Source organism: Pelobates fuscus, chromosome 10, assembly GCF_036172605.1.
Source record: "Pelobates fuscus isolate aPelFus1 chromosome 10, aPelFus1.pri, whole genome shotgun sequence".
In the NCBI taxonomy this organism is placed as follows: domain Eukaryota; kingdom Metazoa; phylum Chordata; class Amphibia; order Anura; family Pelobatidae; genus Pelobates; species Pelobates fuscus.
In genome coordinates, this window is record NC_086326.1 from 100,692,552 (window position 1) to 100,712,765 (window position 20,214).

Here is a 20,214-nt window from a genome sequence, read left to right on the forward strand (position 1 = left end):
TACAGAGACTAGCTCTCTGTATCCAGCGCTGCAAGCTTATACTTCAATACAGCTACAGCACCTAATACACACAATGCAACCCCTATTTTCTTTCCACTTTTGGTGTGAGTGGGGGTCTCACGTTTGAGTTTCGCCTAAGGCCTCAACAAAGTCTAGAGCCGCCACTGGCCTGGACTATTATCACACCTGCACATGGTTCCTGACTAAGTAGCTTATTAGCTACCTTTATAAGCCCTGCCTTGTAAGATTGTTTCGTGACCTGTCTTGGAAACGGTTTAGTTCATCTGACTCCTGCTTTGACCTTCAGAACTGTTTACTGTATTTTCCTGATTTCCGCCTGCCCCGACCATTGGAACCGTACCGGACTACTCTATTGTAATTCCCTTGTCTGTTCTGCATATCCAGGAGTACATTTCCTGCAAAGCCCCAGTGCATGGTTTCATAACCTTGGAGATTTCTTTCTGGAGTCTCCTTGGTTCGTGTTAAACTGCAAGGGTGTGCCTTAACTCACCACTTCGGACTCTCACCTCCAGGTAAGATCCTTACATCTACATGAAGACACTGAACTTTCTGCATAGAGATGCATTGATTCAATGCATCTCTATAAAGATACTGATTGGCCAGAGGTGTGTTTGGCTTGTGCTGGCTCTGCCACTGATCTTCCTCCTTGTCAGTCTCCTATTGAAAAACTTTGTGATTGGCTTTGAATAACAATTCTGATGATGTCAGCCAAGCAGGCAGATCAGGGACAGCAGCAGTAATAAAGGTACGATTTTGCTATATTTAAGGGGGTGGAGGGGGGTAGGGTCAGGGAAATAGATGGTGTTTTTATCACTATATAGTCAGGAATACATGTTTCACAATTCATAGTGTTCCTTAAAGCATGCAGGATTGTTCTTTCAGCTGTCTGGCAGCATTCAATAAGCCTGAATTAGGAAACAATTCTGACCCATTCAGAGCCAGAATTGCAAAGTCTATAGGTCGCTAAATACTGTGATCAATGTCCAGATTTTGCGGTCAGAATGACCCTGTATGAGACTGGATGTTTTTCCCTATCTGGTATGGAGCCATTAGTACTTTAGTACAATAGACCATGAGAGACCCAATTTAGACAGATATTTGAGAAGAATCAGATCAAACCCAAAGACTAATTCAGCTATAATTAGTAAGTTTTATCTAGCAGAAAGAACATATAAGAAAGCATGCATAGGGAAAAATAATTAATCTCCAGTTCCAGAAAGAGGTGATAAGCAGCAGCGTACATACCGTGGTCGCAGGGGTCGCAGCTATGACCGGGCCCGGCCGGCCTGCGGACCCCCGCAACCGGGTACCAGTTGCCACGTTTTGTGGCCCCGGCCTGGTTAGCAAACCGCCGGGGCCGCATGTTAAGGGGTCCATCAGGTGGCCCAAGCTGTCAGGGCCACCCGATGGATATTATAAGTCACTACTAAACAGCACTTAAAAGAACACTTTAGTGTTAGGAATACAAGTTTCATAACCCCCTCAATCACCCCCCACCGAACCCCCCCAGCCATGTAAATGGTTAAATATTTTTTTTATTCACTTACCCGATTCCAGCACTGAGGTGCCTTCGGCAATGGGTCACGGTCCGACTCCTCAGACATCAGTGTGCATTAGGCCTTCCCCATAGGATAGCAGTGCCTTAATGCTTTCCTATGGGGTTTTCTCTGATGCTGGACATACTCATGTAGAGGTTGAAGAAGTCTAGCGTTGTTTCACAGAGTCAAACTCTGTGAATCTCCTTGAAGTGCCTCTAGTGGCTGTCTGGTTTACTAGAGGCTATCTTAGTAATGTAAACATTGCAGTTTCTCTAAAATTACAATTGTGACAAACTCCACTTTCCAAGTGAGTTTGCCACGAGCTCCTGGAGGAGCCTGCTTGCCAGCCTCCTGCCCACAGACTATGTGCCCTGCAGGGAAACCTGTAAAAGACTACCGAACTTGACTTACCGTTAGCACTGATTTCATGGAACTGTTTTGGGCATAGACCATGTGCACGGTCTGTCAAAATTATGACTTCCAGGAAATTCCTGAACCCCTGAACTGATCTGGGTGATTTGGGGATATGTTGGTCACCCAGATCAGGGCTATCAGGGGATGTAAATACAAATACAGAAAGATAAGTCCTGCGCTCACTCCCATCACTCCTGGGCGGCAGCAACGACCACAGTACACATCAGCCCCAATATATAGTAAAAACCAAAGAGAAAAAAAGTTACCTGTGCTCTCTCCTTAATCCCTATGTATTTTTAGACAAATGGAGGTCTTTTAGTTACTCCAATGTCTAAATATACATAGGGATTAAGGAGAGAGCGCAGGTAACTTTTTTTTTTCTTTGGTTTTTATCAGTGGATGTAACGTGTTTTGGGGTACTTTTGGGACTTTTTAGAAATGTATGTTTGTTTTTTTTGCTTGGAGATAATTGGATTAGAATTAGTACAGTTACTGACCCAATTATCTTCCTAGCAAAGTGGAGGAATTGTGTGTCATGTGTGGGAGTGCCTTACATTGTAAATGTGTTATTATTGGTTTGTGAATGTGTTTCCTTGTCCCCAACAAGGTCCATGTGTGCGTACACCTTGCTTGGGGATTGTCATAAAAGGCAAGTGTGGCACCATTAAAATCTATTCCAGCTTACACGCCAAAACTGTGTGTCGTCCTGTTATTGGAGGGAAAGAAGATTTACTCCTGTGTCTGCTGTTCCAGCGTGCAGTGGATTCAATGGGGAAAGTCCTTGTAAGGACTAGAGCCAATTCCCCATTCGGCTCCAGGAAGGAGCTGTTCCAGGGCCCCAGTCCAGCCACGGCGACTGTGGGCAGAAGTGCTGCAGTTTGTCCCCTGTTCCAGCTAGGAAGTGGTCCTTGGCGGAGGTACTCAGCCAGGGGTACAGGGAGCTCCGCTACAACAATGTTTTATGTTACAGTACTAAGGGAGACAGGGACATTGCACCCAGACCACGTCAATGTCCCTTTAATTATTACTCAGTGCATTCACAACACGGGCTATATATGTGCTATTTAGTAGAGTGGAGAGACAAATACTAAAACGAATACTAACCATTTTCAGTTTGCAATTAGCCTGCTCTATCCTTTCCTCCATGCAGATGTTCATCCTCCTGCAATTCTTTAGCTTTCATAGTCTGAAGCTTACACACCACTGTGCTATGAAAGAGCCATTTAGCAGAAAGAGCTCCCAACTGTCTCTTTATTGGCAGGACAGTCCCAATGTTGAGGTTCTGTCCTGCTGTTACAATTTAGTTCCCTAGTGTCCTACATCTGGGTACACCGGGACCTGTGCCTGGGGCAGCACAATGTCAGCATATCAAAAGTCGCGCTCGCTCGGTGCTTCAGGTAATAGGACCATACAGAGAGCATTTCAGCAGCAACAATCAGCCAATAAATTTGCCAAAAGGATCAGCTTTCGCCAATGAATTGCCGAAAGGATCTGGCTTCTACAGATGCCGAATGTCATTCAGCCAGCAGGATAGAGGCCTTAGCAAGCAGTGAGATCAAGGTAAGAGGTACTCCTCGCATCATAATAACTACTGCAGGCTGTAGTGGTTATGATGTTTGGAGTAAACCTATAATTAAACTTTAATCATGAACAATTAGGCTTCTGCAGGCTTCTGTTGGGCAAAAGTAACATCCCCAGGACGTACTTGGAAACCAGAGCAATCTGAATGTACCTTTCCTGGTAAATACTTTGTCATTAATTATTATTAATTAACTTAACAGAGCATGAGATAATAACTTAAATTAAATGCAGTGGGCAATAAAGAAAGTAGAAAAATTAGACTTCCTGGAGGAGGAAGAGTCTATTTAAGGTTTTTGGGGGACATTGCAACAAAGAAGAAAAAGAGAAGAAAAAGCAATCTAAACATTTTAATATGGGTAGTAAACCAAGACTTTCTTGGGGAAGAATAATTATTAGGAGTAGACATGTGCAATTTGTTTCGTTCCGATTGTAAATTCGGACAAATTTCGGCTATTCGGATATTTGGATGCGGAAGTGCCAAAGTGCTTCAGGTTTCTGAAAAGTGGCAAAACACGAAAGAGAGGGAAAATTACGTGAATGATGACAGGAATCTAACCCTAACCCTACCCCTAGATGTGTAAGTGGTTGTGGTGGTTACGGGTAGAGATAGGGTTAGGGGTAGATCTACGGTTAGGGGTAGGGTTAGAGAATTGCCGAAGTCCCGAATTGCTGAAGTCCCGAACCAAACTGAATTGCCAAGTGCTGAATTGTCGAAGCATCCCTAGGAATGCTGAAAAGTATATTGATCATGCATGACAGATTTATACATTTGCCGTTGGAAGATCTCCTTACTTTGCAATATCCTGACAGGTGGAGAAGAGAGGGTGTCTGATCAGTGTAAGATTTTGTTGTCAGGTCTTTCTCTCCTGCTGCTGCCCAATGATGCCCTGTTTCTGTCATTAGTAGACTGGCCTAAAACTGTGAAGGGTGGGTAAAGGGAGGAGGGATGCCTAAAAAAACTACTCTAGCTCAGAGGTGTGCCCAACAACATGGGTCGCTAAAGACGCAAGTGTGACTGTACTCTCTGTGCTTCACCTTTCAGAGGGGTCTGATGAGACGCCCCCATTGGGTGCACTCGTAATATCATAGTAATATATTGTTACATAGGCTTAAAAGAGACATGCATCCATGAAGTTCAGCTTTTCTCACATCTGTTTTTGCTGTTGATCCAAAAGAAGGCAAAGAAAAACAATTTCAACTGCTTTACAATTTTGCAGCAAACTGTTACGCTACTCGGAGTGATTTGGGTTGGAACTCAACTGCAGCTTGTAAACTCCCTAATTACAATAGTGAAGAAATGGAGAATCCTTAAGTATCAATACTGTAGCTTTAAGAAAAGAGAGACTCTCTGGTAACTTGATTCAACCAAAGTTTTAATAAGTGTTAAACTTAAATGAATTGCATTTAGGAAATAATCCAATAAGAAGAAGTGCAAGTAATCAAGCAACACAAAGTTCATTATTAAGTATTTCTTCAGAGATGCATTAAGTAACATTCTTTAAGTTCATGAGAATAATCTTCAATTGGAACAATAATCAAGTAGCTAAGAATATTTGCAAAGCAAGAACAGTTCATAGTGAATAAGCATGATGGGAGTTGTCCTTCATGTAATTAGTAGATTGAAGCACTGAATGTATTTGCAAAGCAAGAAACAGTTCATAGTGAATAAGCATGATGGGAGTTGTCCTTCATGAGATTAGTAACTTGTAGCAATGAAGGTTTGAGTAAGCAAGCATTAGTTCATTAATAAATGATTTTGTAGACAAATAGCTGAAAGATATACTTAAAGGACCACTCTAGTGCCAGGAAAGCATACTCGTTTTCCTGGCACTAGAGTGCCCTGAGGGTGCCCCCACCCTCAGGGACCCCCTCCCGCCCGGCTCTGGAAAGGGGTTAAATCTTACCTTTTTCCAGCGCTGGGCGGAGAGATCTCCTCCTGCTCTCCTCCTCTTCTCCTCCCCGTCGGCTGAATGCGCACGCGCGGCAAGAGCTGCGCGCGCATTCAGCCGGTCACATAGGAAAGCATTCATAATGCTTTCCTATGGACGCTGGCGTGCTCTCACTGTGAAAATCACAGTGAGAAGCACGCAAGCACCTCTAGCGGCTGTCAATGAGACAGCCACTAGAGGACATAGGGGGAAGGCTTAACCCATTCATAAACATAGCAGTTTCTCTGAAACTGCTATGTTTATGAAAAAATGGGTTAACCCTAGAAGGACCTGGCACCCAGACCACTTCATTAAGCTGAAGTGGTCTGGGTGCCTAGAGTGGTCCTTTAAGGTTAATATGGGTAGTCCTCCAATAGTTCAGAGATATGTTCCACTTGTAAAGTAGCAAAGTATCCGTTCTCCAGTAATCCTTTATGGCATGCAGCAATCCTTGCATTTGCTCAAAGGCTGGAACGGCTTGTCTGAGCTTGTGGAGAGGCAAGTCCGGTGGAAGTAGATCCCAGTAGCTGAGCCTGTGGAGCCCGCGGTCTCGCGGAGGCGGCTCACACGTTAGCTCACACAATCAATCACCAAGCACCCTCCCCCTGGCCCAGTCCCCCTAAATATCGTCAGAGCTGTGTCAGAGGGGGACGGGGTCCGGCACCTCACAGCTGAGTGCCGAACCCGGAAGTGTTACTCCATGACACAAACTAGGAATAAAATATGATTTTGGTTCAAATCAGTGCTTCACTGATTTACTGCAGTGCATGTGCGGCAAACACGTTTCTGTGAAACGGCAAAATGTTATATTATTATTATTATTATTTTATTAATTATTTATATAGCGCCATCAGATTCCGTAGCGCTGTACAATGGGTGGACTAACAGACATGTAATTGTAACCAGACAATTTGACGACAGGAACAGAGAGGTGGAGGGCCCTGCTCAATGAGCTTACATTCTAGAGGGAGTGGGGTATAGTGACACAAAGGGTAAAAGTAGGGGTATGAAGTAGGTTGTTAGAAAAATATTCACTGAGGGCTTAGTAGGTAATTTTTGACAGTTGCAGGAGAGGAGTCATGGGGGTGGGGGATAAAAACCTGCTAACAGTTTTATTGATATGCTTTCTTGAAGAAGTGAGTTTTAAATGATTTTTTGAATGAGTGGAGACTGGGTGAAATTCTTACGGAAAAGGGAAGGGAGTTCCACAGAAGAGGTGCAGCCCTGGAAAAGTCTTGGAGGCGAGCGTTAGAGGTGGGAGTACAGACAGGGGACATATGTAGGTCTGTGGCAGAGCGTAGGGGCCTTATAAAAATATATGATAAAAAAAATTTAAATCTATGCTCAAAAATCACTATGTTAAAATAAATCAGAATCACAGTTAGCCAGCCACACGCAATCACATGCAGCCAACCAACACAATCGCATTCAGCCAAGCACCACACAGAATCACACTCCGTCAACTCCCACACACAATCATACCCAACACACACATTCCACTCAACTATAATACTAAGGCGGAGCAAGAAGGGGGGATGAGGGGGGCACTGGGGTTCTGTAACTCCTTGTTACGTCCCTGGCAAACTGATCAAGTGTAAAGTAAGTTTGAAAAGTATGTAATAAACATTTATAAAGTATTTTTGCCTTTTTTTGGTTTGTATATTTGATTAAATGTGTTTGCTTCCAAGTTTAAAAAAACCTATAATAATAATTGTAAAGTGATGAATGTCCCTTTGAAGAAACACAAATTTAAAAGTATATATATATATATATATTTCTAAAGTTATTTTCTAAAATAAAATAAAAACAAAACCCACAGTTAAACGCGCATGTGAAGCAGTGCCATTCCAAGCAGCTGCTCTGCCTGTTCTAAGATCATCATTGGTGACGATCTTCGTTTAATTTAGTGCTTCACGGAGGAGCTGCAGCGCATGTTCAGCAATCACCATTAAACAGCAATATTTTATATAAATAAAATTCTATGCACCAAGACCACTACATTAAGATGAAGGGATTTTGTGCTTAGGGTGCCCATTTTAAGGTTGGGAACAGGGCCGGTCTGGCGCCATGCGGCCGACACAGCTCGCAAGATCTACTGACGGGCATGCTGTTTTAGAGATTGCAAGGTGCCAAGAGGCCCCTCTCACCTCACAGATGCAGGCCCAACTGAGCTCTCCCTGCAGTGTTTTCCCTGCTGTTAGAGTCTGAGACAGACACATGGGGAATTCTGACTTCACACTCGCCTGCAGAAGTTTCCTGGTTCAGGAGCAGAGTGGATCATGGGAGGCGGAGCGGAGTTTTGCTCTGTCTCTCTACTCCCACACAGAGAATCTCTGCCTGCCACTGAGCAGCTCTGCGAGGGAGTGCACAGGAAGATTAACACCCAACACTTTTGTCCAGCAAAAAATAGTAAGTAAATGATATGGACACACTCCGGGTGAGAGAAAAGCACACTGTGAGGGAAATGGAGATTGTGAGACATTGTGACAGAAGGACTTTGATGATGAAGTAATTGGCTCATGTGGCTAATATGGGTTAGAAATGGAGCAGGGACAGGGGGATAATGGAGATACAAAAGAGCTGGAATAGAGAGACAGAGATTAGAAGTGGGGGAAGCACAGGGGGATAATGGGGATACAACAGTGGTTAGAAATTTGGGAGATGGGATAAGTGAGAGAGACAGCTGAGCTAGAAGTAGGGGAAACACAGTTTGGAAAGTGTTGGTATAAGGAGAGACAAATGGGATACAAGATAAACTAGAATTGGTGAAGGGAAATGAGGGAGAAATACAAGTATGGAGATGCGTGTGCAGAGCATGAGTGACATTTATCACAAAGGCTAGATGAGAGATCCCAGTGAGGGAAGAATGGTTAATAGACAAACAGGAGAGAGATGGATTAAAATAGACAAGTGTGAATATGAGTAGAATGATAAACATAGGAACTAGTTGGGTAGAGACACATTGGGGAGTAATGGAGGAGAGACACATGGGCAGAAATAAGGGATACAGATATGCGAGAATACTAGGAGAAATAAAACTGTGAGAAAAAGGCAAACAAGTTCACAAATTAAAATGTATGCACATTTCCAGTCTCTGCATTTACACACACACACGACACCTAAACATTAGTTACGAACATACACAATTTCATCCATATATTTACACACAAAGAAACTGACATTCCCCACAGGTACTCACCTACTTTGAAAAATGCACACACACAATTGTGCAACATAGACACACTCTGAAATCACACTGACACTACAAACACACTGGCAATAGACACAGAGAACAGGAAGTGGCTGAAGAGGGATGTGGCCAGGGTGCGCTGTGAAAATATTTTGCACGGGGCGCCTAAAGGTCCAAGGCCAGCCCTGGTTGTGAATGTATAGAGGTTTTCATTCTGCGACAGCTGGGAATCTACAGTTTAGTCACCTATATCTTGGATCTCAGATGGACCATTTTTGGGCAGTGGAGCTTTACTCGCACCTGGGGAAAAAAGCGGTTTTAGCAATTAAATGAAAATGTGTAGAAATCAGCAGCAGAGCTATGCTTGGAGTGTGTTTTTATACTTTCTACAAATACATAAAGTATAAAGTGCCAAAAGCTCAGAGTCAGAGCTGAACCCAAATTTCCAAGAAAATAATTAGGCAATGCCTTTCTGAACAAACCAGTTGCATGTTTGTACATGTACAGTGACACACTCTCTCATTACATAAACCTTCATCTGATGTTAAGGGTTCACTACATAAACACAGTAACAGATGCAGCCATTACCTGTGATATAACTGCTAAGAACTCTATATGTGTGAGCAACACATTTTGGATAAGGAAAATTTCCAAATTTGGCTTTTAATATAACCCATTTAAATAAAAAAAACTAATCACCTTATCAAAGATTTTTCTGGTACTTCCATGGGGGTAGTTTCACCCTGAAAGACGATTGCCTATTAAATAGAGCCTATAGAAAGCCTTCCGTTGAGGGCCAGCACATTCATAGGCAGCACAGGTGGCCGCCTTACGGGCCACAGAAAGGGGGCACAAAAATCTGAATCCCCTGCCTCTGGCTGGGTACCTGGATTTTTCACATCACCTCTGCAGCCAGCACATGGGGTGGGGACAGTGGACACAAAGTGGGGACAGGGGATGCAGAAGGTGGGGACAGAGAATATAGAAGTAGGGACAGGGTGGTCAAAGCCCCCTCTAAAGCCCCTGCGCCCTCCTCTACAGCCCCTACGCCCATCTTTACAGCCCCTACACCCATCTCTACAGCCCCTTTCCCTTCCTCTACAACCCCTGTATCCCCCTTTCAGACTCGTTTCCTCCACCACAGCCCCATCCTCCCTTTACGACACTTGTGCCTCCTACTACAGCCCTTGTTTCCCCCATCTACAGCCCTGGTCCCCCACTTCTACAGCCACTGTCCACCCCCATAGCCACGGTGCCCCCCTTCTAAATCTTCTGTGCCCCACTTCTACAGCGCCTGTCCCCCCCAAAGCCCCTAACTCCCCTGCTACACATCCCTCAAACTACAGCCTCTATCCCCCCACATGCAGCCCTTATCCTCTACTACAGACTCTAACTGACATCAACTGTGTGTGTCTGTATGGCTACGGGAAAGAAAGAGACACACAAAAAGGCTGGGGGAAGTAAGAGATACACAAGAGGATGTAAGACACACTAAAGGGAGCATAAAATACACTAAAGGGGATACTAAATCCAAAAGGAGGGTTACAAAACATAGGTGAAGACGCATCTTTTGGGGGTCGGCAAAATGCATCTTCACCTGTGTAGCCAAAAATCGAGTTTGGTCATGCCTAGAGCAGCACAAAACCAGAATACACCACTAGGTAGACCCATAGTTAGTGGGATTGATAGTCTCACTTCCAACCTTTCACAGTATGTGGACTTCTTACAGAAATATGTCCCCATGGCCAAGTCCTATATTAAAGATACAGGCCATATATTAGAATTAATTAAGGGAATTAAATGGAAGGACACCTGTATATGGGCAACTGTTGATGTGTCATCCCTTTATACTGTGATAGACCATCATGAGGGTTTATCAGCTATTAAAGAGATTTTAGCTTAAGATGAGGACTTAGAAGATCAACAGGGCTCCTTCATTCTGGATTGCATTTTTTTCATTTTAACTCCTAATTATTTCCTTTTTGATACCAAAATGTTATCTTCAAACTTGTGGCACAGCCATAGGCACCAGGTTTGCACCTAACTATGCAAATCTTTTCATGTCAGTATGGGAAGACACACTCATTTGGATTGAGAATGACTGGGTGTCAAACCTGGTGCTCTGGCATAGGTATATTGATGATGTAATTGTGATTTTGAATGGTACTCTCAATGATCTTCAGGAGTTTTAGTATAAGTTAATAATGCTCAGGGCTTTAAATTTGTTCCAGAGATCGAACAAATATATATTGATTATACCAGCTGTCACCACCGGCAGTGGCTGACTAACATTCCTAAAGGCCAATACATGTGTATGAGTAGAAACTGCACTGACAACAAAGATTTTTTTTTTTTAAATATTCTTTATTTTTGTGTGCATAAAGAGTACAAACATGCTGTTAATGCCACAATAGCTGGTACCGGCATCTCATAGTGAACATACATATGGAATAGATTAAGACTGCACTTTTTTTTACAATATTCAAGCGTAACTTCAGTACATAACAACAAAGTAGCGTAAGTGTGGATATAGGATGAGTATTAACAATAAAATGAAAATAAACCACAAAGATATGAATCCCTAGAACATGGCTGCCCTTGCTAGATATGTGGTGGTTCATACAATATATGCTCAATCACTCTATGAAGCATGTAACTGCAAGATTAATAGAGGAAAAAGAGAAGAACGATAAACTCCACTGGTTAAATACATTGAGCTGTTTTTGCAGCTGGGTGAATAGCTCATTATTGGAGAAGGAGACAACTAAAGGATAGTTGACATTATTAACTGTGAGAATGGCATTTTAACAACCCAGCCCTGCAAGACACTGACATGCCTCCTAACCAATGCCCCTACTTGCAGCCAAAGTTCCTGGAAAGTCCGTTCCGATCCTCTCCCCATAGTCAGCCCAGGTTTCCGCTGGGGTTTGCAGTTGCAGAGCTGTGGTCTTGCGCTCCCAGCAGCAGAAGGCAGAGACCTTCCGTTTAGGCTCGTGCTGAAGGCAGGGGAGCAGATCCTCTTGCTGGTGAGGTGAGTGAGAGCGGGAACACCCCGTGGTATGTAGAGGAGCCGTCCGCCATATCCTTTTCGGCACCTTTCGGGAGACACGTGTGGGATGCTTATGCTTGCGGTAGTGAGCAGCGTGGCGGCTCCGAGGAGCCACTGATTGATCAACAGGAGCGGAGGTGGGTGCCCTTTCGTATAGCTTTGCCCTGAGGGGGGTACAGGTGCGGTCAGGTGCCCTAAGCTGCGGTTCCATGCGTGTTGGCCCCGGCAGGGCAGCATGTTTATCAGGGGATGTGAGCGTTTCAGATCTGTGTGTCAACCGTTCCCAGAACCTCTGGCATATCTCCTCAAATCTTGCGTTGAAGTGCTCTGTCCACTCCGGGTCTGCTTGGTGTGGTTGAGGTTTGTGCATGGCGGCCATCTTGGTCGCGCCACGGTGCTTGTAGGTCTGCTGGAGTCTCCCGCACAGCGGGATAGAGTTTGCCCAGTGGGGACCGGGATATCCCCCGCCGGTCCAGAGGGGGGTGCTGGGGGTAACCTGGATGTTGCCACAGAGCCTGCACACTGCCCCGGGAGATCGGCCAACTCTCGCCGTTGCCTGTCACCAGCCCAGTAGGCCTCAAAGATAACAGGCGGGAATGCTGGTAAGCTGTCCTGTGCCAGATATTTCAAGATGTACTGTTTTAAATAGTCGCTTTCGTGCTTTTCGGGTCCTCTGGTGTCAGAGTGTCAGCATTAATCATTGTTTTATAGCGCAATGTGCCAGGAGCTAGTGGAAAGCACATCTGGCCATCTTGGATATCAGGCCCCGCCCCCGCCCCCATGCTGTTATTTTTCATTGCACTTTCTCTTGCTCCCTCTGGTCTCCCAGGCTGCTGCTCCTTCCCCTCCTGACAACAAAGATTTTGATCAGCAAATGGAGTTTCTAGAAAGAAGGTTCTTGGACAGACACTATCCCAGAGGTCTTCTGAAAGATACTAAATGTTCTGTACGCAATCAAAGAGATAATCTTAACTTAGAAAAACACAGATCTAGGCGTAACACTTTACCAGGAGTTGGAGCCCAGATGCAGGAGATGGCACAGGAAGGAGGCAAAAACCAAAAGCACAGTATAGATTAAGGGGAAATCCAAAGGCAGGGTCAGACGAGAAGCAGAAGGCAGGGCTGGCTGCGGAGTAACATAGTCGGTAAAGCAGGCAGAGATCAGAGTCCAGGAAATCAGTCAGTAGCGTATGCAGAAAACCTGACTGGGATGCTGGAGCTGTGAGTTCAAACCCAGCCAGGTCTCTTAAAGGGGCAGCCTTGCTGTCTGCTGTCTGCAGGGTTCGGGCTGTGCCGTGACACTAGGAGAAATACACAACACAATGTTTTCGGCTTTGCTTTTAAGACCCAGTTCAACTGCATTCCAGAAATATTGAAAAAGTGCTGGCCAGTCTTGTTACAGGATGAGATTTTAAAACTGGTATTACCAAACCTAAGAGTTATTTTTAATAAAGCTAAAAGTTTTAAATCCTATTTGGCACCTAGTTTTTTTTTTACCTCCACTAAATAAACGAACCCAGGGTGGTTATCCAGACCCATTGGCTTCCACAAATACAGGCATTGTAACACATCTTCCCAGGACAGTTAAGCACTTTAAGAGTACAAATATGGGTAACATTTTTGAAATTGAGCAGTTTATAAATGTTTTAAGTAGAAACTTCATCAATTTACTCCAGTGTCCATGTTGGGCACAAGGTGTGGGTTGCACAATTAGGAAATTGAAAGATCGTTTTTTGGAGCATAGAAACATAGAAACATCGAATGTGACGGCAGATAAGAACCATTCGGCCCATCTAGTCTGCCCAATTTTCTAAATACTTTCATTAGTCCCTGGCCTTATTTTATAGTTAGGATAGCCTTATGCCTATCCCACGCATGCTTAAACTCCTTTACTGTGTAAACCTCTACCACTTCAGCTGGAAGGCTATTCCATGCATCCACTACCCTCTCAGTAAAGTAATACTTCCTGATATTATTTTTAAACCTTTGACCCTCTAATTTAAGACTATGTCCTCTTGTTGTGGTAGTTTTTCTTCTTTTAAATATATAGTCACCTCTTTTATTGTGTTGATTCCCTTTATGTATTTAAATGTTTCTATCATATCCCCCCTGTCTCGTCTTTCCTCCAAGCTATACATGTTAAGATCCTTTAACCTTTCCTGGTAAGTTTTATCCTGCAATCCATGAACCAGTTTAGTAGCCATTCTCTGAACTCTCTCTAAGGTATCAATATCCATCTGGAGATACGGTCTCCAGTACTGCGTCCAATAATCCAAGTGAGGTCTCACCAGTGTTCTGTACAATGGCACAAGCACTTCCCTCTTTCTACTGCTAATACCTCTCCCTACACAACCAAGCATTCTGCTAGCATTTCTGCCTACCTTTAAGTAATCAGAAATAATCACCCCTAAATCCCTTTCCTCAGATGTTGAGGTTAGGACTCTATCAAATATTCTGTACTCTGCCCTTGGGTTTTTACGTCCAAGATGCATTATCTTGCACTTATCCACATTAAATGTCAGTTGCCACAACTCTGACCAGTTTTCTAGTTTACCTAAATCATTTGCCATTTGGCTTATCCCTCCTGGAACATCAACCCTGTTACATGTCTTAGTATCATCAGCAAAAAGACATACCTTACCATCAAGACTTTCTGCAATATCACTAATACAAATATTAAAGAGAATGGGTCCAAGTACAGATCCCTGAGGTACCCCACTGGTGGCAAGCCCAAGCTTCGAATATACTCCATTGACTACAACCCTCTGTCACTCAGCCACTGCCTTACCCATTCAACAATATTGGAATCCAAACTCAAAGATTGTAGTTTGTTGATAAGCCTTCTATGTGCAACAGTGTCAAAAGCCTTACTGAAATCTAGGTAAGCAATGTCTACTGCACCACCCTGATCTATAATTTTAGTTGCCCAATGAAAAAAATCAATAAGATTAGTTTGGCATGATCTCCCTGAAGTAAATCCATGTTGTCTCTGATCTTGAAATCCATGTGTTTAGATGTTCAACAATCCTATCCTGTAACATGGTTTCCATCACTTTCCCCACTACTGAAGTAAGGCTTACTGGCCTATAGTTGCCTGACTCCTCCCTATTACCTTTCTTGTGAATGGGCACAACATTCCAATCTTCTGGGACTACTCCTGTAAACAAAGATTGGTTAAATAGGGGCGTGGCTTGACCGCCGAAAGTGATGGCCGCTTAGGCAGAGAGCTCTGCACCCCGAACGGTCCAAAAACCACGCCAGACGCAAAACACCCGCTCACCAACACCCGAAATTGCTAGCAGAGCACCAGAGAAGGATCCGGAGATGGCCCAGAATAAAAAATCTGGAAACAAAAAGAGAGACGGCACTCCGTCTGTAGCCGACCTCCTCACAACGCCTAGGCCGCAAGCGCACAAAGATGGCGGCGGCCACGCGAGCGCGGATTCCCCGAGCTCCCCGGGCACCAGGGACCTGAATGCCCCGACGCAGCAGGCCACCATCTCGGACATAATGCGGTCACTAGCAGAGGTAAAACACTTTTTAGCAGGGGAGATCGAAAGGTCGGCAAGAGAAGTAAAGGCCGAAATACAGGCTGTGGGGCAACGCACTGAAGCCCTGGAATGGCGGATGGACCAGGTAGTAACAGCCCACAATGAGACCGCCACTACCACCATCACCCTGCTGTCCAGAGTAGCTGAACTGGAGGCAGAAATTGAAGATGCTTCCAATAGGTCGAGAAGAAACAACCTGAGGATAAAGGGCCTGTCTGAAAGAATTAAAGACACAGACATCCAGAAGGTACTCACAGACATGTTCAAAACGCAGCTGCCAGCTATCCCTGACCATATGTGGGTGATAGACAGGGCGCACAGGGCACTTAGGGCCAGGGGACCCCCCAATGGCCCACCCAGTGATGTGATAATGAGGTGGCACTTCTTCTCCACCAAAGAAGCCATTATCAAAAGTGCCAGACACCACGCATATACCCTAGACGGCACCGCACTCCACTTATATCAAGACATAGCACCAGCAACGCTTGCCAGGCGCAGAGAATGGAAGCCTATAGCGGATCTTGTCAGAGCCAAGGGCCTAAATTTTGCCTGGGGACACCCATTCAAAATGCTTGTGTTTAACGGGCCAAGGCCAGCCGTATTACTGCCCTCGGCGGACCCCAGGGCCTTCCTGAGGGACTTAGGAATTGAGGTCCCGGCAGACTTCCACCTCCCCCAGAGGGGTATCCAGGCGCTAGGACTCTTACCCAGGGAAGGCGAAGCACTGGACGGTATTGCACCTTAATGGACACTAACAGACCCCTTCCCATCACATCGCCCACATTGCACAACCAGCAGACCGTAACCCCCCACATCACTCCCTAACCCAGCAACGTAACCAAAGCTAATCCACACAGTATAAGTAACCAGAGACTTTTAGAAGACCACCAACCACCCAAGCAACCCCACCATGAACCATAAAGTAAAATAACCATACAGGCCGGAGCCAGATTACGGCATGCTCCACTACTGATAGCATGCATCAACTTTACCCACACGAAAATGGACATAAAACTGGTCACAATGATGCCTTTTTTTTTGTGTGGCTTAAAAATTGTCTGAAAACCGGAAAAAGAAGGGAAAAAATTGGAAAGAGAGAGAAAAGTGGAAAGGGAATAGAGAAGGAAAGAGACAATTTACTAATAACACCTCTCACCAGAACTCTCCGACAAATACCCAAGAAAGAACCGCCTAAGGAAAAAACCGACCGCCACAGCTCGACGCCTCAAGGTGAAAGGAATCTACCTATGCCTAATACGAACCGAGGCACTCCAGTGCGGTGCATTGACCGCAATGAAGCACGACACTATACAGGCAGTACCGACAAAAGGACCGAAAGGACTACCTGACCGTATACTCCTTGACGAACATGGACCCTCCCGGACTATAAAACGGACTATTATATCCGCCTCGTATCCAACTAGACACGCAAGTTTCACCCTGTATTGTGTATTTATGTCTATATCTATATTGATGGGGAGGGAGGGGGTAGCTTAGGCGAGTGGTAGGGGCAGTGGGCCCAGGGAAAGGAACAACCAGCCACACACCTCCTCACCCCCACCCAACCCACACCAGAAATTGTACACTACCATGCCTAAGTAGATATAGACACCCACCACAAAGGGACATGGGAACCGGCGGGACCCGAGAGCAACCGTCATAATACTATGTGGAGGAACCATTCCCTCATTATTCGAGACAAGCTAGTCTGCTCGGGATTGGGGGTCTGCTGGGTAGCCAACGGCAGGGATTCCACATGTAATGTACCTCTATGCAAACCACTTAGTAGGGGCGAACAGGGACCGTCAGATTAGGCAGCCCCCATAGAAAAGATAAGGGGTGAATGCTCTGTATTTTGTATTTCTTTTCTTTTTTTTCTTTTTTTTTTTTTTCTCTCTTTCGCTATTAACCTGATTTTGTTAAACTCTATGTTTTAATAACTGTAGCACATAATGTTGTTTATAAATGTTACACGTGACGAGAAACACACAGATGACCTGACTCACGTACGCAGGCGTGACCAAAGAGTGGGTGACGAATAATTGTACTACATGGACCGACACCGGGGTGCTCGGCGATTGATTGCCCCCTCCGCGCTAACAAAAGGTACCGCGGGGCGGGTAGTCACCCCCCGAGACACCCGGCACTATTTGATAAGACCGGGGTGCTTCCCCGGAAACAGTAGTTTTCACCAACTACCTCCCCCCCCCCCTCAGGCTACCTTCCCCCCACTTCCCCCCCCCCCCCATCCTCTCACCTCTCCACCCCCCACCCCCTTTCCGGCCCGATCCAGTACCGGGCCCGAGACTGGTGGACCCAACGGGTAACACCCAGGGAACAGCAGGGCTCGGGGGGGCGCTCGGCGGGCGGAGCATAGTCTTGCAGCACTAGCGATACATAGTAACTTCAAAGGTTCCACAACATGACGACGCTAAAATTCACCTCCCTAAACGTAAACGGGTTAAACACATCGACCAAAAGACGCTTGCTAATGAGAGAACTGAAAAGACAAAAAACGGACATAGCTTTCGTACAAGAAACACACCTCCTGCGCTCAGCCCGGATCCAGTTGAAGGACCACATATACACCAGGGTATTCTCCTCCAGGGCCCTAGTTAAAAAGAATGGGGTAGAAATCCTTCTACACAAAAATTGCCCCTTTACAGTACAGTCGACAAGCGCGGACACATCGGGAAGATATGTCATCGTCTCAGGGACAATACATGCTACCACATACCACCTCATTAATATTTACGCACCTAACCAACCAGACCCAGGCTTCTGGGACCAAATACACGCTCTAATTCAGGCCCTATCACATGGTATTATAATCCTAGGGGGCGACATGAATGCTGCTCACTGCCCAACGGTAGACCGTAGCACCCCTACCGGCGGACAGAGGGCGCAAAGCACGAGGGGACAGGACAAACTCTTAACAAAATTTATACAGCAGGCAACACTATTTGACCCCTGGAGGCTGCGGAATCCGGGTGTTAAAGACTACACGTTCTTCTCGGCCGCACACTCCACATATTCTCGCATTGACATGTTCCTGGTGAACCAAACCGGGATCCCATGGGTGCAGACTGCACGCATTAACCTTATCACATGGTCGGACCACGCCGACATAGAACTGACCCTCAGGATTCCAGGACCTAAACCACCTTGGAAATGGCGACTTAACAGCACTCTATTAAAAGACCCAGAGACAGAGACACGCCTTCGGGACGAAATCCTGACATACTTTAGAGAGAACGACCACCCAGAACTAACCCAATCCACGATATGGGCCGCACATAAGGCGGTACTGAGAGGTACCCTCATAAAAATTGCTACCCGCCGGAAAAAACTGAGAGCTGAAACCCTCTTCGGGCTCCAAAAGGCGCTAAGGGGGGCAGAAGCCAAACACAAACATGACCCCACATCTCAGGGGCTACAAGACCTCAGGGAACTCCGACACAAAATTAGGTCAATAGCAGTAGAGGATCTGGGGAAAGACTTAGTCCGCAAAAAACGCTTCTTCTATGAACGCTCCAATAAGATGGACACCTTGCTAGCTAGGGCACTGAACCCCAAACCCAACTACCATACCATTTCGGCCATTAAAAATCAACAGGGCCAAATAACCCAACACCCAACAGAGATTAATCAGATATTCACAGAATTCTTTGCACACACTTACAACCATTCCCCAACACTCAACAGCGACAATAAGGACCACACAATAGAAGTAGCAGACTATGTAGCGGGGACGAACATGCCGAAACTGGCCCCGGAAGCTCTAAACACCTTAGGGAAACCAATAGACGAGGAGGAAATCAATAAGGCGATCACAGACCTTAAGGGCAACAAGGCCCCGGGACCAGACGGCTTTGACGGCTCATACTATAAGGTCTTTAGGGACGTATTGACGCCCAGCCTAGTGAAAATGTACGCAGAGTGGATGGAGGGTGGGTACCCTAATTCAGATATGCTCACGGCCGACATAGCACTTATACCTAAACCAGGGAGAGACCCTACTGAACCCACCAACTACAGACCCATTTCCCTGATTAACTTCGACGTAAAGATTTTTGCAAAAATTTTGGCTACAAGACTCAACCAACTTCTGGGCACGCTGGTCCACCCGGACCAGGTCGGTTTTGTACCAACAAGGCAATTGTACGAAAACACCAGGAGGGGGGCAGACATCATATGGTGGGCGGTGAGGTCTCGAACGCCTTCTCTGATCCTTTCCCTGGACGCGGAGAAGGCGTTCGACAGAGTGCAATGGCACTACCTATTTGCACTACTCGAACGCCTGCAGATGCCAGAAGCCTTTATAAGGGGCATCAAAGCCCTTTATACCCAACCGAGGGCGCAGACCAAAGTGCCTGGTGCGATCCCGACCCCGTTCACGACAACCAACGGCACGAGACAGGGCTGCCCCCTCTCCCCCCCCTCTCGTTAGAGCCTCTCCTGCAGAGGATAAGGGAGGACGAGAACATCTCGGGTGTACAGGTGGGAGGCGAAGAGTTCAAAGTCTCCGCATATGCAGATGACGTCCTGGTCACACTAACCAAACCTGCTCAATCGCTGCCCCGACTGGTGACAATACTAGAAGAATATGGCAGCGTCTCAGGCTACAAAATCAATCTAGACAAAACGGTAGCCATGCCAATAGAAATGGACGAGGCAGGGATGGACAACATAAAAAACACCTACCCCCTCAAACTTACAAGATCAGATTTCAAATACCTTGGGGTAAAACTCACGGCAGACCCGGAGAGGCTATACAGCGCCAATTACACGCCCACCATCCAGGCGCTCTGCAGGGACCTAGAAAAATGGCATGAGAGGCCCATATCGTGGATTGGTAGGATGCATGCAGTCAAAATGACTCTGCTTCCACGTATATTGTTCCTATTTCAAGCCCTTCCAACCAAAGTCACAAAGCAAAACC

At 45.7% G+C, this 20,214-nt stretch overlaps 1 protein-coding gene across 1 annotated transcript in view; it reads right to left on the reverse strand.

The window, feature by feature from the left end:
- RASSF4 (Ras association domain family member 4) overlaps positions 1–20,214 on the reverse strand; it is a 289,543-nt gene that overhangs the window by 144,319 nt on the left and 125,010 nt on the right. The gene's annotated exons all lie outside the window — the stretch shown is intronic.